The sequence below is a fragment of the Engystomops pustulosus genome, chromosome 6, assembly GCF_040894005.1.
Source record: "Engystomops pustulosus chromosome 6, aEngPut4.maternal, whole genome shotgun sequence".
Taxonomy (NCBI): Eukaryota; Metazoa; Chordata; class Amphibia; order Anura; family Leptodactylidae; genus Engystomops; species Engystomops pustulosus.
The window spans coordinates 39,727,845-39,743,729 of NC_092416.1; the positions used below are offsets into that span (position 1 = coordinate 39,727,845).

At 44.0% G+C, this 15,885-nt stretch overlaps 1 protein-coding gene and 1 long non-coding RNA gene across 2 annotated transcripts in view; one reads left to right on the forward strand and one right to left on the reverse strand.

Annotated features, from left to right (window-relative positions):
- Nucleotides 1-15,885, forward strand: part of LOC140065888 (uncharacterized) — a 115,902-nt gene that overhangs the window by 53,320 nt on the left and 46,697 nt on the right. The gene's annotated exons all lie outside the window — the stretch shown is intronic.
- Nucleotides 4,617-11,231, reverse strand: LOC140134949 (uncharacterized). Its single transcript, XR_011856432.1, has 3 exons — nt 11,066-11,231; nt 6,515-6,582; nt 4,617-4,678 (listed from the first exon to the last, which is right to left on the reverse strand). It is a non-coding gene; the product is annotated as an uncharacterized lncRNA (long non-coding RNA).

Below are 15,885 nucleotides of genomic sequence, written 5' to 3' on the forward strand. Positions count from 1 at the left end.
TCAGCCTGTCCCTGCTGTGTACATGGAGGAGGTGTAGTGCTCAGCCTGTCACTGCTGTATGCATGGAGGAGGTGTAGTGCTCAGCCTGTCACTGCTGTGTGCATGGAGGAGGTGTAGTGTTCAGCCTGTCACTGCTGTGTACATGGAGGAGGTGTAGTGCTCAGCCTGTCACTGCTGTGTGGATGGAGGAGGTGTAGTGCTCAGCCTGTCACTGCTGTGTACATGGAGGAGGTGTAGTGCTCAGCTATTCACTGCTGTGTACATGGAGGAGGTGTAGTGCTCAGCCTGTCACTGCTGTGTGCATGGAGGAGGTGTAGTGCTCAGCCTGTCACTGCTGTGTGCATGGAGGAGGTGTAGTGCTCAGCCTGTCACTGCTGTGTGCATGGAGGAGGTGTAGTGCTCGGCCTGTCACTGCTGTGTGCATGGAGGAGGTGTAGTGCTCAGCCTGTCACTGCTGTGTGCATGGAGGAGGTGTAGTGCTCAGCCTGTCACTGCTGTGCACATGGAGGAGGTGTAGTGCTCAGCCTGTCACTGCTGTGTACATGGAGGAGGTGTAGTGCTCAGCCTGTCACTGCTGTGTACATGGAGGAGGTGTAGTGCTCAGCCTGTCACTGCTGTGTGCATGGAGGAGGTGTAGTGCTCGGCCTGTCACTGCTGTGTGCATGGAGGAGGTGTAGTGCTCGGCCTGTCACTGCTGTGTGCATGGAGGAGGTGTAATGCTCAGCCTGTCACTGCTGTGTACATGGAGGAGGTGTAGTGCTCAGCCTGTCACTGCTGTGTGCATGGAGGAGGTGTAGTGCTCAGCCTGTCACTGCTGTGTGCATAGAGGAGGTGTAGTGCTCAGCCTGTCACTGCTGTGTACATGGAGGAGGTGTAGTGCTCAGCCTGTCACTGCTGTATACATGGAGGAGGTGTAGTGCTCAGCCTGTCACTGCTGTGTACATGGAGGAGGTGTAGTGCTCAGCCTGTCACTGCTGTGTACATGGAGGAGGTGTAGTGCTCAGCCTGTTACTGTTGGAGGAGGTGTAGTGCTCAGCCTGTCACTGTTGGAGGAGGTGTTCTAAGATGCTAATTTATGATGAGGTGTCTGCTTTTGTTGGTAAATAGAAACCTTCTCGTCACCGGGTTCCAATTCATCAATGGAGAATCAAAAATACACTTACACACCCAAAGTATCTTATGTCTGATTAAAAAAATAAAAGAAATTCACATATTTTACTTTGCTTTTAAAAACCATGCTATGTCTATCAGGGCACTTGTATTTTTTATTATATAGGAGCTCTTAATGTGATCCTATAATAGTGATACTATAATGTCGTGGTACTGCGGTGGCTGTATACGCCACCCTGTTATCAGGGGGTGCCAGGAAAAGAGGGAGCCCCCTCCCTCTACAGGTACGTAGATCCCGCTGTCAGACTTTAGGTTGGGCCGACGGAGTAACCCGTCGGCGTAGCCTAAGGCCCCTTAGTGACCGATGGAGAAATCCATACTGGCGGTTACTAAGGGATTAAAACCTAATAAGTTGTATATAAATTTGATATTACTTCGATCGTACCAACCCAAAGAATAAAGAAAAAAAAGTGTCATTTGGAGCGCAGAGAATAAAACCTGTAAAAACAGTGCCAACAAGAAAACACCACAAATGTGTTTTTTGTCACTGGACTTGGAATTTTTTTCCAGTTTTCCAATATATTGCATTGAATATTAAATGTCACCACTGAAAAGTAAAATTTGCCCCGCAGATAACAAGCCCTAACACATCTCTGTTAACCTAAAAATAAAAAGTTATTGCTTTTGGAATGAGGGGAATAAGAAACAGAAACGCAAAATAAAAATTGTTTGTCCTGTAAGGGTTAATGTACACCTTGTTAGACACTAGTCTATAATAAATTGGCTTATCTAGTCGGATAAATTAAGTGATGTTTTTGGAGGTCTAGGCATTGAGAAACATGTTCTCTTTGGGCTACAGTAAAATAGGACATCTAATGTAATTCTGCTGTTTGGGAATGGAAAATAGGATGGAAAAGTAAATATATAGGCAGTGAGGTTGAATGCTAGACTCACCCTGCTGTTCCTACCTACTTGCCTTTCCTACTCTAGATGTCAAGTGACAACTGGTTGAAATTCCCTGCTTGTTTCAAAGTGAAAACAGAGATAAAAAACCTGAACAAACATAGAAGAATGGTCATGCAAATATGAGTCAAAACCAAGAGCACAATGCAGTACAGAATGAACAGACAAACATATGGTCAGAAGACAAGCAAGGGTCCGAAGAAAATTATTGCAGTTTCCAAGTAAGAACTATAGCAAGCACTTGGAATTAGCCAGACAATCCTTATGAAATATCTGAGTCCTGGTCCAGAGACTGTTTGGCCTGGTCTCAGACATCCAGACTAGCAGGGGAGGAAAGCATCTGTCCATCACAGCCATTGGGGCACTCAGTGTGGGAGAGGACCAAATAAATATCTATGTAAATTATCAGAATTTCTAGAAATCTATATCTAAGAGTCTTATAACTGCAAATACGGTTATTTTTGTGTGTTTCCTAAAACTAATTGTTCCCTCCTTACACCTTTGTGATTAAGGTTTGTTCAATCTTTTTTTAGCTTTATGATAACTACAACAATGGCAGAGCTGAACATGTGCAAAATGAGTTATTGACCAACACATTCATGTTTATCGTACAGATATTTTATTAACATCATAATAACTACAATCATCAAGTATATGAACATACATATAATCATCATAATACAATCATAAATATTTACAATTATTATAACAGCATCTAACAATCCACCAGCTCTACAGTACGGTAAATGAGGAAAGACAACATGTCACATGGGTTTGTAACCTTAATTTGTATAACGGCAGTAATATGTGTGTAAACATGGGGCATCAGAGAACAATCACAACTTGCTCATGATGCATAATCCCAAAGGCTTGCAGAAGGTCCTCCCGGCTGTGTATGTAGCACGTCTTAGGTTTTCAAGTATTTCAGAAGCAGTATAGAAAAATATAATGCAGACTCCCCCCAAATTATTCTGGCAGTGCACTTTTTTTGTTGCATCCCTGCTCCATGGCATACATGCGTTAAAACGCTCTTAATATGTGCAGCTGTGTCATGTCATCACCAGGTTGTCTACAAATCTCTACTCCAGTATCTCTAGTGTATAGGACCTCCCATGATCTCAAGGATTAAATCAGCTTCTATCCAATTCCTTCTGACAGCTCTACCGGCAGTACCCACCCCCAATAAACTGCACCATCCTTACCCTTCTGTTTATAGCTCCTGTGCTGCTATAGTCATCTTATGCCCTATCTGAGATGTCATGTAATAGGTAAGTCCATGGAATGATAACCTACAGACTTCCAAAACTCTCCTGGCTAACATTTCCAGCCTATGCAGTCACTATCTGTGACATACAGACTGTGCATATTATTATTGTGCCCCCTTTATGGCCCCCCTTCCTAATTATACCCCCCTCTCTGCTCCTCTTCTTATGGTGCCTTTCTTAGCTGCTCCCCTTTCTAATTATGCCACCCTCTCTGCTCCACGTCTTATTGTGTACCCCTGTCTGCTCCCCTTCTTATTGTGCCCCCATCTACACTCGCTTCTCTTCAATCCGTATCTGAGAAAAGTCATGTTTTGACTGAAACGTCATATGAAATATGAATTTGAGTGGATTGTTATGAGAATAAAAGCATCTATAAAAATATATCAAAGTTAGTGCCATCTTCTCTAATCTTGCTCATATCTGGGGTTGGAACCCTAGTTTGGCACCATGACACAATAAAAGGAGAGCTGTGCCGATAGAGTTGATGTCCCGAGTCATACCTCCCGCCTGGTGGGACAGTGGGATAGAGCCCTAAATCTGGGACTGTCCCACTGGATCTGGGACGGTTGGGAGGTATGCATAGGAATACACTCAGATGGCATGTATGCCCAATATTGTGCTTCACCTGTGGCTACCAGGGGAGGTTATTACTTGTAAACATGTGATCCTGAGATCACAAGATGCAATTCATGAATACATTGTCTTAATCGGAATGTAGAGCCCCTTGGATATGATGATAACATGACTCAACTTCAAGTATAGATCCAGTCTAAAGTTATACTCTAAAACATATCTGAGAATATTATCATAATAACATGTTAGAAAAGGACTGATTAACCAGCACATTCAAGTATATGAATATTGTACCAAATCACTGGTTTCATCTAATTAACTTTTTTAAAGCGGCAACATGTTCAGGAGGACCTCTTACAACATCAGTCACTCTGATCCTCCTAGGGTCATAAATACAATCCTCTTCCTGGCCACTAGGCACCATCCCACATCCTGGAGGCACCCAGGCACAGTCATATCCGTTATCGTGCCAGGTGAGACGCAGTGGGTGATCTTGACGGTCAATCCTCTTCACCTTTCCCACTCTTACACTGAGCTCCAACACCACTTTCTGATCAATTGAAATTAATGGATATTTAGAAGCCTTCTCTACATCTTTGCTTACATAGACTCCTCTCCCCAACATCCCACCAGCAGAAGCTCGAAACCCCTCCCTGAGGATGCTGTATGCTGCATTAATGCTTGTTCCGTGATACATGGTGTAGAATTTTTTTTCCGCTATATCTTCTATCCATGCTCAAAATGAATTCAAGTGTCTTTATAAGAACCTGCAGCCAAAAGAAGATGTTTGTGTGAATCTGAGCTCCTTAAAAACAACTATTATGTTCCTTAAATCACAATAATAATGTCAATCAAGTTGTATTACAATATGGAGCCATCAATATTCATGTGGCACATAGACCCAATGCTTGAAAGCCCCACAATCAGCTCGTCCTAAGGAACCTACAATCTGAACCTTCACTGGATTCTAGAGTAATTCATAGAACCTCAAGGAGCTTTTTCATTATGGGTCTAATAATGATTTATTAGATTGTGTTACGAAAGGCTTAAGGCCACTATAAATGTTAGATCTCAAATGAATAAAGTGGTCAATTTCAGCTAAAGCTTGACTACATTCACACCTTGTTTTTATCCTCCATTGTAATGATACATTCACACCTTATATTTTCCATCCATTATAAGGATCCGTCATGAGGATTCACAATGTATAGATCGCAGCAGTGTATCGTACTATATGCTCATACAGTGGAATACTTCCTCCGGTTCAACTCCTCCCCCTGAGAGTGGAAGGAGAAACAAACATTTGGGGCAGGCAGTGATTGGCTACTGACAATGTTACGTAACTGTCCTGGGTCGGCTCCAGGTTTCAGAAGGCCCCTGGGCAGCAGAGCCTCAGTAGGCCCCTTTGCAGTGAACTCACTTGGCGGCATTAAAAATTCAGAAGCTACAACAGTCTCCTGTTCCCTAAAATGTTTCCTGAGAAACACCAGAAAACACAGTGTACACTCATTGGAGGTCAGAGAAGGATGCAATACAGTCGCTCCCCCATCACCTTTAACCCCTTATGGACGCAGCCATTTTGTAGCTTAAAGAGGACCTGTCACCCCCCGAAAATACTCCCACCAAATATGTCCCCCCTAATCCTGTCCCCAGCCCCTTTATATTTATTAAATTTTTATTAAAATTTATGTTTGCAAAGTTTGTTTTAATCGATCCGACTTCTTACCAAATAAGAGGTTGGATCCTTGTATTCTGTCCCCTGACAGTTGGCCGTATTCATGAGTAGGCCGGCCGACACACCCCCTCCACGCCCCTGTCAATCAGGGACCTGTAAGAATAGCTGGCAGCAGCGCATATATTGCGCAAATGCAGCCGCCTCTATGCGATGTAGCGCCAAACTGACAGTGGTTGCGCAGCGCTTATTCACAGCGCCGGTGGAATGTTAGGCTGGTGCTGTGAATAAGCACTGCGTCGTGCAGCCGCTGTCAATTCGGCACAGCCGCCAGCTATTCTTACAGGTCCCCGACTGACAGGGGCGTGGTGGGGGGGTGTCGGCCGGTCCTCTCATGAATATGGCTGACTGCCAGGGGACAAAATACAAGGATCCGACCTCTTATTTGGCACTAAAATTTACACATTTCCAAAAGATAAAAAGAGAAAACCCATCTTAAAATTTGTTTTGCCACAAAAATGAGGCCATTACTTGTTTTATGGGCGCACAGCGAGGCGCAGAAGGGAAGAAGGGACCTGCAGCTGCCAGGATTTTAGTTTTCTCATTGGCCCCTTTTGCAGGATATAAAATTTTTGCTTTTTCATTATTAAGGCCATGTGATGGCATTTTGTTTGCTTGATGAGATGCCTTTTCCAGTGTTACCCAAATGTAAGTCCTGACCAGCAGATGGCAGCATAGCAATAATACATGAAATATATAACAAGAATGGATGCAGAACAGTATGCAGTAATGTGAACAGCTGAATAACTATGTATATCTGAAGAGAACAGCACAGCATAGAAGATTTATTACATAGATACTTGCACAGTACAATGGTATGCAGGAACTTATACTGACATTAACTGACATTGAAAAGAGTATTTCCACTCACCTGGTCTTCTAGTACAGCAGAATAAGATTCTGTGCTGGATACTGCTGTTCTTTCTCACAATCACAGGTCTAGAAACACATAATGAGGAAGAGTAATGCAAAATATCACAGAAAACCAATTCCGTATATACTTGAGTATAAACAAACCTGAGTATAGGCCAAGGCCCCTAATTTTACCACCAAAAACTGGGAAAACTTATTGACTCCAGTATAAGCCAAGGGTGGGAAATGCACTGACCACAGCCTCCCAGTATATAGCCAGCAAGTCCCCTGTAGTATATAGCCTGCCAGCTCCCTGTAGTATATAGCCAGCCCCCAGTAGTATATAGCCTGCCATCCCCTGTAGTATATAGCCAGCCCCCTGTAGTATATAGCCTTCCCCCTATAGTATATAATCTGCCGGCTCCCTGTAGTATATAGCCAGCCAGCCCCCTGTAGAATATAGCCAGCCAGCCCCCAGTAGTATATAGCCAGCCAGCCCCCTGTAGAATATAGCTAGCCAGCCCCCAGTAGTTTATAGCCAGCCAGTACAGTTAATCCGGCTCGGCCTTATAGTCCGGCACCTCCCTTCCTGACTCACGGGATCTTCATCATCGTTTCCTGCTAAGTGAAAGCCCTCCAGTGTTTCCTGTGTTTCCAGTGCTCCTCCGTGTTCCTGTAATTCCAGTGTTCCTCTGTGTTCCTGTCATTCCCGTGCCTGCTGTGTTCCCGTGATCCGTTCCTGCTTGCTGTTCCGTGTGCCAGTCCGTCCGTCCCTGCCTGCCTGTACCGTGTGCCAGCTCCTGTATCCTGCCTTGAGTCCCAGCATTTCCTTCTAAGCTGTTCTCCTGCTGTCACCCCAGGATCGGACTGTGCCCTGCGTCTCCATACTACCTTGGCTGCCACCACGGGCCTTGTCACACCCGTAGAACGACCTGGTGGCACCCCGCCACAGAAAGACCATCCCGCTTTGCGGCGGGCTCAGGTGAAAACCAGGTACCACTTAGATTCCGGTCCCGGCTAGTACCATCATCTACTGCGGTGGTCCAGAGGGTCCACCGACTCTGCATCCTGACCTCTCCTGTGAAAAGTCTCCCGGTCATTGTGACAGAATTTAAACCAAATGGAGGGGTTATTCAAAAGCTTACGTAGTACAACCAAGTGCATTTTCAGTACAAAGAGTACAATTCAACAAATATACCGTATATACTCGAGTATACTTGTCCACCTGAGACACCCTGGCCTCCTTGTTACTCGCCTTTGGCATTCGCAAAAACAACAGGTAGGTATCTCAAAACAGGGAGATAGGTGTCTTTTTTGGTTATTTATTTTCGTTCTTTGCTGTTTATTAGATGCAGTGCCCAGCTTACCTATGGTTATTCACTTAGCAATTGTCTGTATCCTAATTATTCCCATATCTTAACATCAGCTATTAAAATTTGCTGATAGCAGAAGTACACAGAGGTGTTCAGGTTAATGGAGTATGAGAGCTCTTGGACCTTCAGTGGTCAATCGGCAACACAACCAGCTGGGCTCATGAAGAACCTGCAGACTACTATGTAAGGGTCCAGACTTCAAAGCTCAGCCTTGAAAATCAAAATCTATGCTCCATAAAGACTCCATAAAAAAAAAATGGGACAACAGCTAAAGAAGGGACTGTACAATAGACTTTGCAGATCTGCAATCCACTCATGAATATGAAATATGGCAAAAGAAGGTATAAAAAACTTTGACAGACCATCATAGCTGTAGGTATGTTTTCCAACTCAAGGACCCTTCATTAACTAACCAGTCTTAATGACCTGGAGACCATTTATTATACGATGCAGGCCGTGCCCTCCTTTCACCTCCCACTGGCGTGAAGGTGGCAGATTGGGGTGAATATTTGCAAGTTCTAGAATTATGCAATTATTTCAATTATTTATGACGTGGTGCAGGGGCCCTGATGAATAAGTCCCCTTATCGAGACATCAAAATACATCATCACAATATAAGCTTTTGTGCATAGAGTACGACTTAACTGTATATATAGAACAAATTTATTAATTTTGAAGCTTCTTAGTTTTCTACTCTGATTACCTAGATTTTTAAAAAATGGGTGTGAAATTGGGTATGGGAAACCTGTCCTTCTTACATACTGTATGTCAGCCTGGGTGTTTGACTAGTACAAAAACAAGTACTGATTAAACAAAGTTTTACAAGTTTGTGGCATTCATTTTCCTGTTTTGTTAGGTCCCTGTGGTCTCCCGGGGGGGGGGGGGGGGGGGAGGGGTAAATACATACATGTTGATACATGCTGCTGAACTTCTTCTAGGGGAATTCAACAGGAATTCCCCTGATATTCACACATGGGGGTTGGAGCTTAATCTTTGCATTGCAAAGCATTTTGTGGAGTGTTTATATGGGATTTAGATGAATCTCATTTACTAAACTGGTATTTTATTATAATGCACAGAAAATTCTGAAAATAAAATGTGGGGTTGCCCTAAGAATTCGACCCAGGTCTCCTGCAACCTTTAACCTTTGCATTGTGAAGGTTAATTACATTTGATGAAACTTGAACAGATCAATACAAATAGGGATCACTATAAATGGCGCAGATTCCATCAGGTACAGTCAAAAAGCTTTATTTGCCTCAACACATTTCAGTCCCAGACTTGGACCTTGGTCAGCCCACTTTATCTGGATGCAACACCCCACCAGGATACCTTTCCAGGCATGAAGGTTCCTTGTGAGCATTTGGCAAAACGATCAACGTGATGAAAACCAAGTAAAAACCGCAGGGTGGAGCGGTGGCCTCTTGATCTCTGAACTATATATCAATATTGAACCAAAAGCTACACTTGATTTTGTCCTTTGTGGTGTTTTGCCCAACCTATATAATCATTGGTTCTCACAAGCCAGATTCCCTACTCATTATAACAGGTCTATAGGAAGCTTCATTGCTACCTTTCAGTGGATAAACATCTGTCCATGATTGTGTGATGTCACACAGATGCATCACTCCTTTTTACAAGCATCGCTTATTAACTCTCGGAGACTTCAGCATTACATCACATAACCATGGAGAGATCTCTATCGACTACAAGTAAGGATTGAAGCTTCTAGGTATGTAAGCAGTAAGCAGAGGTTTAGAAGACAGTGGGGAATTGTTATAGAGAAATATGCAAATACGTTTTCCCAGATGGGATAAGGAAAACGAAGCCTCTTGACTACTTTGTAAGGCATCTCCCGTTATATTAAGCATGACCTTCAGGAGGCCTAATAAAACAATACCAGATTAAAGCTAGACGCACAGCACTGTTTCAATGTTTTTGCATCTCGTCAGTACTGTGTAGGTTTGGGTAGGTTAAGTGTGAGGCTTTTCACTAGGGTCAGAAAGTAAGATCTCTCCTTATGAAGGCTGCCAGAAATTCAATTGTAAAATGGTCTAACTTCCCTTTATACAAATCATAACATTTATTTGCTTAAACTGTAGAATCTCTGAAAAATGAAATATCTTACAGTTGAAAAGCAGTAAAACTGATGACTTGTTCAGTCTTTCTCTATAATTTACATCTTAGTGTTGTGTGACTTTCATCTCATACCCAAAAATGTAGGCTCAAAAATAATCCTTGTTCAGACATAATACTAAGAAAATTATGTTAAACACATCTGTATTAAGTTTCTTTGCATTTATACATTTATTTCGGTAGACACCTTAAACAGTTTTACTTACAGGCTGGTTGCTGGAGCTTCTTAGAAGTTGTATGGTTGAAGACTAAAGTGTAGACGTGGGAAGGCTAGACATCTGGACTTCCTCTTCCCACGGACCCATGTAGGGTGATAGGGTGGTAGTTGCAGCTGCCATTCAGCAGAGGAAAAATGTTTAAATTGTTGAAGCCCAAAACAAAATCTGTACCAGGTTCCTGAACTATAGTTTATTATTTAAAGATGAACTTTATGGTACCCCAAAATCCAAATGCACACATATTGGGGCTTATTTACTAACGGAAATTTTCATCAGATTTGGGAAATTTTCAGGATATGCGCCGCTGTGACAGCTATTTAGAAGGGGATTGTGTCGCACGGGATCGGATTTTGGTGTATCGGTGCCGGCTTTCATGCAACAGAAATCGGAGGGTGGGTCATCGGACGATGCGACTGATTTGGACTTAGCGCGGGATTTAATATTCAAATTGTGTCACAATGAACTCTGGCGCACCTGAGCAGGGAAGCGAAACATGCAGGAAATCGGGCACAAGATCTTTGTGAATTGCGGCACAGTGCTCTGTCGTTGGACAATGCACTTTGGGTGAACTCCGTTGGCCGAGTAAGTAAATGTGCCCCATTGTGTGGTTTTTTTTAACAAGTCGTCTATTGCGGCACTAAATTCAATTCATTGCACTTGCAACAATTATTTGGTAATCCTCTGGTCTTCTCATCCATATCCATCAATGACCCCCATTGCAGCAGCATAGCCACAGGTAGCCATTACAGCACCATGTACAAGTGTTACCTTTCTTTGAATGAAAAACAAGAAACAAAAAATACAACGCGACACAAGTCAATTCAAATGTTAGCAGGTGCTTACCTGGTTTCGGTGTACTGCTTGCACGGCAATTTAGAGCAGTTGTAAGGGAGAAGTTGGCTAAGTGGCTTCTTCTATGGAGAGACCTCAGTGCATCACCCGTCTGGTCATAAAGCTAAATGTAACTCATAAGTTGGTTTCTTTTTCAACGAAAATAAGTGACTTAACAAGTTTCACCATTTCCTGTAATGTGAATTGACGTTTTATGTCTTTCTTTTTACTGTGCAGTACAGTATGTGTTTTTTTTTGTGTCACATGACTAACATTAATTCTTAATCACACAACTAGCAATGGCATGAGGCTACCATGTGCCCTGAGCTTGTGGACATCCCATTGCTCTTGAGTTCTTGAATACATTTATACAGCCCCCCACATCTGTTCCCTGCTATATTGTGTCCTCTAAGGGAATATTCGGATGTGCATGCCAAAGCTTGTCCTTGAGTTTCACAGTAAAGAACATTTTGCCAGTGCGGGTCATGCATCCTGTAATATACTAGACCGGCTGAATGTAGACATGATCCAATCTAAGCTCAATAAAACAAATGTGTACAAGGCCCCTGGACCAGATGGGTTACACCCCAGAGTTCTTAAAGGGCATCAGGATGAAGGGCTGTTAATGGAGCCTGGAGCCCCTCAGGCTCATTTGCATACAGTCTTTCATACTCACGGTAGATGCCCTTTAAAAAGCTCAGTTTTGTTATTGCTCTGCCACTGTCTAAAATCTTCAGAGATTCCCTAATACCTGGTATGGTGCCAAGTGAGTGGCACGAGGCAAATGTGGTTCCAATATTTAAAGCAGGAATGTCATTTTGCTTTTGTCAACATTCCAATTAATTTCAGTAGTTTATATCATTTTAATTCACAATTACCTGGCTCCCTGCCAGCAGGGTGTGGTAAGGCCCTGGGAAGGGGCAGCTGTAGCCTGTGTGTGTCTTTGTCTCCTCATGCATTTTTTCTTTCCTCCACACCATCTTCCACATGAGGGGAGCTAGCTGCATGACTGCTGAAGAGACTGAAACAGGCACGCAAAGGCTGCAGCTGCCTGCTTCTCCGGAATTACTGAAATGATTCAGAATGCTGACAAAGGCATTTTAAAAATCAACATACCATAGGTTTTTGGAACTTGTCACCAGCTAAAAATTACAGTCCTGCTTTTAAAAGGGCTCTAGATCTTCCCCAAGCGATTATAGGCCTGTAAGCTTAACTTTGTGAGGAAATATTGGAAGGAATAGTAAAAGACTATATACTGGAGTATGTGAAATCAAATAGTATACTAAGTGACAGTCAGCATGGATTTACTAAGGATAAAAGTTGTCAGACTAACCTGATCTGCTTCTATGAAGAGGTGAGCAGATGCCTGGTTGGAGGAGCCGCTGTCGATATTGGGGCACATTAACTTACCCGCCCCGTCGTGATCCCCGCTGTGCGTTGTCCGACAAGGATTCGGATCTTCCGCAATTCACATAGCCTGTTCCCCCGATTTCCTGCATCCATAGCTTCCCCCACTGAGGTCTGCCGGAGTTCACCTTCATCTTCCCGGTGCATGTGAGTGCTGATCTTGTGACACAATTTTGTTTTTAAATTCCGCGGTTTGTCCGAATCTGACGTCCACGCCTCCCGATTTGTGTTGCATGCAAGCAGGCACCGATGCACCACAATCCGATCGCATGCGGGGCAATTCAGGGCAAAACTCCTGATGTGTAAAATAAGGTCTATTGGTTTCAAAGAAACAATTTGCAATTGGATTAAAAACTGCCTGGAGGTTCATGCCTAGATGGTCAACAATTATTTACTCAGAATGGTCACCACTTATAAGTGGTGTACCCCAGGGTTCTGTGCCACGCCGGCTATTATTTAATAATAATAGCAATTTATTGTCCCCACTGTCGAAAAGAATATGTATTCGGTAAAATTCCTAAAAACATAGAAACATAAATCATACATAAAAGAAACATAAAAACATATAATAAAAGTACATTTACATGCCACCTACTAGAGACATGGACTGATGTTTATCCACAGGAAGTAAACAATGAAGCTTCTAAGTGAATGACAGCAAGCAGAGATCGAGAAAAACATGAAGAATTGATATTGAAAGAATATTTGAAAGTGGACAACCCTGGTTTGCCAAGCACCAACAAGAAAATGAGACCACCAAATTCAGAATCAGTGGTAGTGTATCCTCTGTACCGCCATGGACCTGGGAGCAGAGTCTAAGTGGCCCCCAGTTTTCAGCAGGGGATCGCCGCAAAGGGTTGGACTTACTGCGGGGTGGTACCACCAGGTCGCTCCACAGGGCGCGACTTTGTCTGCGGTGTCGGCTAAGGCGAAGTACAGAATCATGAGACAGTATCATGGTCAGGGCCATGCAGGAGGTCACAAGCGGCACAGGATCAGAGTCAGGAGCTAGGCAAAAGGTCATGGCAGGCAGCGGTGGAGCAGACTCAGGAACGGAACTGGGGAAAAACAGAATTTAGCAAACAGTCGCAAGGCATAGGGATAAAGTTTTCTCTCAGGCTCAAGGCTCAAAGATCAGGCAGGGGACACAGGAAAGGGGTTGGGAATTTAACAGAATTGGCATCAAGCGACGCACGGGGTGGACCGCTGGAGCCAGCGCTGGATAGAGGGAAGGTGAGAGCAGCAGCGTGGGTCCGGGGGCACGGAGAGGAGCACGGGTGCACCTGCGACCCAGGACGTGGGTCACAGGAGAAACCGTGACGATTATTCAGAATCCAGTTGATCATTCTATGATCTACAGATAAACTGTATACAGGCGGTCCCCGACTTAAGAACACCTGACTTACAGACAACCCCTGAATACTAATGGCCAGTGGCGTAACTACCACCGTAGCAGCCGTAGCGGTTGCTACGGGGCCCGTGAACTTAAGGGGCCCGGGGACACACGGCCGCATGTGCTTAACCCGCCTACTCCCTCCCAAACAGCCTCCCATACGCCGGCCGACAAAGGGGAGCGACCACCCACCCCGAATACTGAACTTCCCTCCCAGCCGCCGGCACAAGGAACCTCCGACCACACTGCCCGCCCCCACCGCACTATCCCCGCGCGCGCGCGCCCCCAGCACTTGCTGCCCGCCCCCAGCACTTGCCGCCCGCCCCACGCACTTGCCAACCGCCCGCCCCACGCACTTGCCAACCGCCCGCCCCCCGCACTTGCCATCCTCCCGCCCCCCGCACTTTCCATCCGCCCACCCCCCCGCACTTGCCATCCGCCCGCCCCCCCCACTTGCCATCCGCCCGCCCCCCCGCACTTGCCATCCGCCCGCCCCCCGCACTTGCCAACCGCCCGCCCCCCCGCACTTGCCATCCGCCCGCCCCCCCGCACTTGCCATCCGCCCGCCCCCCGCACTTGCCAACCGCCCGCGAACCCATCTGCCCGCCCGAACGCCGAACCACCCAGCTGATGGCCTACACAGCCGCCACGCTGGACATCAAAAAAGTAAGTATTATTATTTACATGTGTTTGTATATATATGCTAATGTGTGTGTTTTGTATATATATGCTAATGTGTGTGTTTTGTATATATATGCTAATGTGTGTGTTTTGTATATATATGCTAATGTGTGTGTTTTGTATATATATGCTTATGTTTGTGCGTGTATGTATATATATATATATATGCTTATGTTTGGGTGTGTGTGTATATATATATATATATATATATATATATATGTATAAATATATATGCTAGTGCTTGTGTGTGTGTGTATATATAATATATAAATGCTGTATGTGTGTTTTTGTATATGGTGCGTATGTGAATGTATGCATGTGCTGTATGTGTGTACATGCTATACGTGTGTATATATGATATATATACTAAATGTATGTGTGTAAATTCTGTATGTACTGTATGTAAACACTGTATGTATATGTTGTGTTTATACTGTATGTATAAGTATACATATACATACTATATGTATATAATGTGTATGTAGTATACAGTAAGTGTGCAAATTTGATGTGCATATACTGTATGAGTTTGTATATATGTGTATAAATGTATTTGAGTATATAAATGTATGCATATGAGTGTATACATGTATGTATGTGGATGCGAGTATAGGATAGTGAATGTATGAGTGTAGAACTTTATATGTGTGTATATGTCTGTATAAATTTGCATATATCTTTTAAAGGGGAAGGGGGCCCCATGCAGAAATCTGCTATGGGGCCCAGCCACTACTAGTTACGCCACTGCTAATGGCCCTCTGGATGTTGGCAATTTACTGTACTTTAGTCCCTGATCAGCTGTAAGAGTTATCAAAGGTGTCAATTAAGCTTTGTTGTTAATCCTGCACGTTAACCGGGGACTGCCTGTAATTCATCTGTAATGCCTGTAATAAATCCGGAATCATACAATTAAGGGGAACCTGTCACATCCTAACCCCAAACAGTTCTGTACATGTTGAAGAAGCCTAAGCCAATCCATCACCTTTTCCGTGACTTCCATATTGCCCCGTTTGACACTCTGCACTAGTTCCAGTCTTTCATTAACCCCTTACTAATGTGTAAAGTATTAATACAGCTGCCACTGTATGGAGAGGGCTCACGGGCTGAGCCCTGAGAAATGTCAATTCACTTCCTCTAAATCCAGGATCCTGTTATGTATCAAAAGAGCAATAAGCTCTCGGGATAGGGATTTAATATTACTACTGTACAAGGCATTCGTTCGGACTCACCAGGAACATTCAGTTCTGGGCACCTGTCCATAAAAAGGAGGCCATGGAGCTGGAGAGGGTACAATGAAGGCGACAAAAATAATAAGGTGCATGGTGGGTCCCAGTTATGAGGAAAGTTTAAA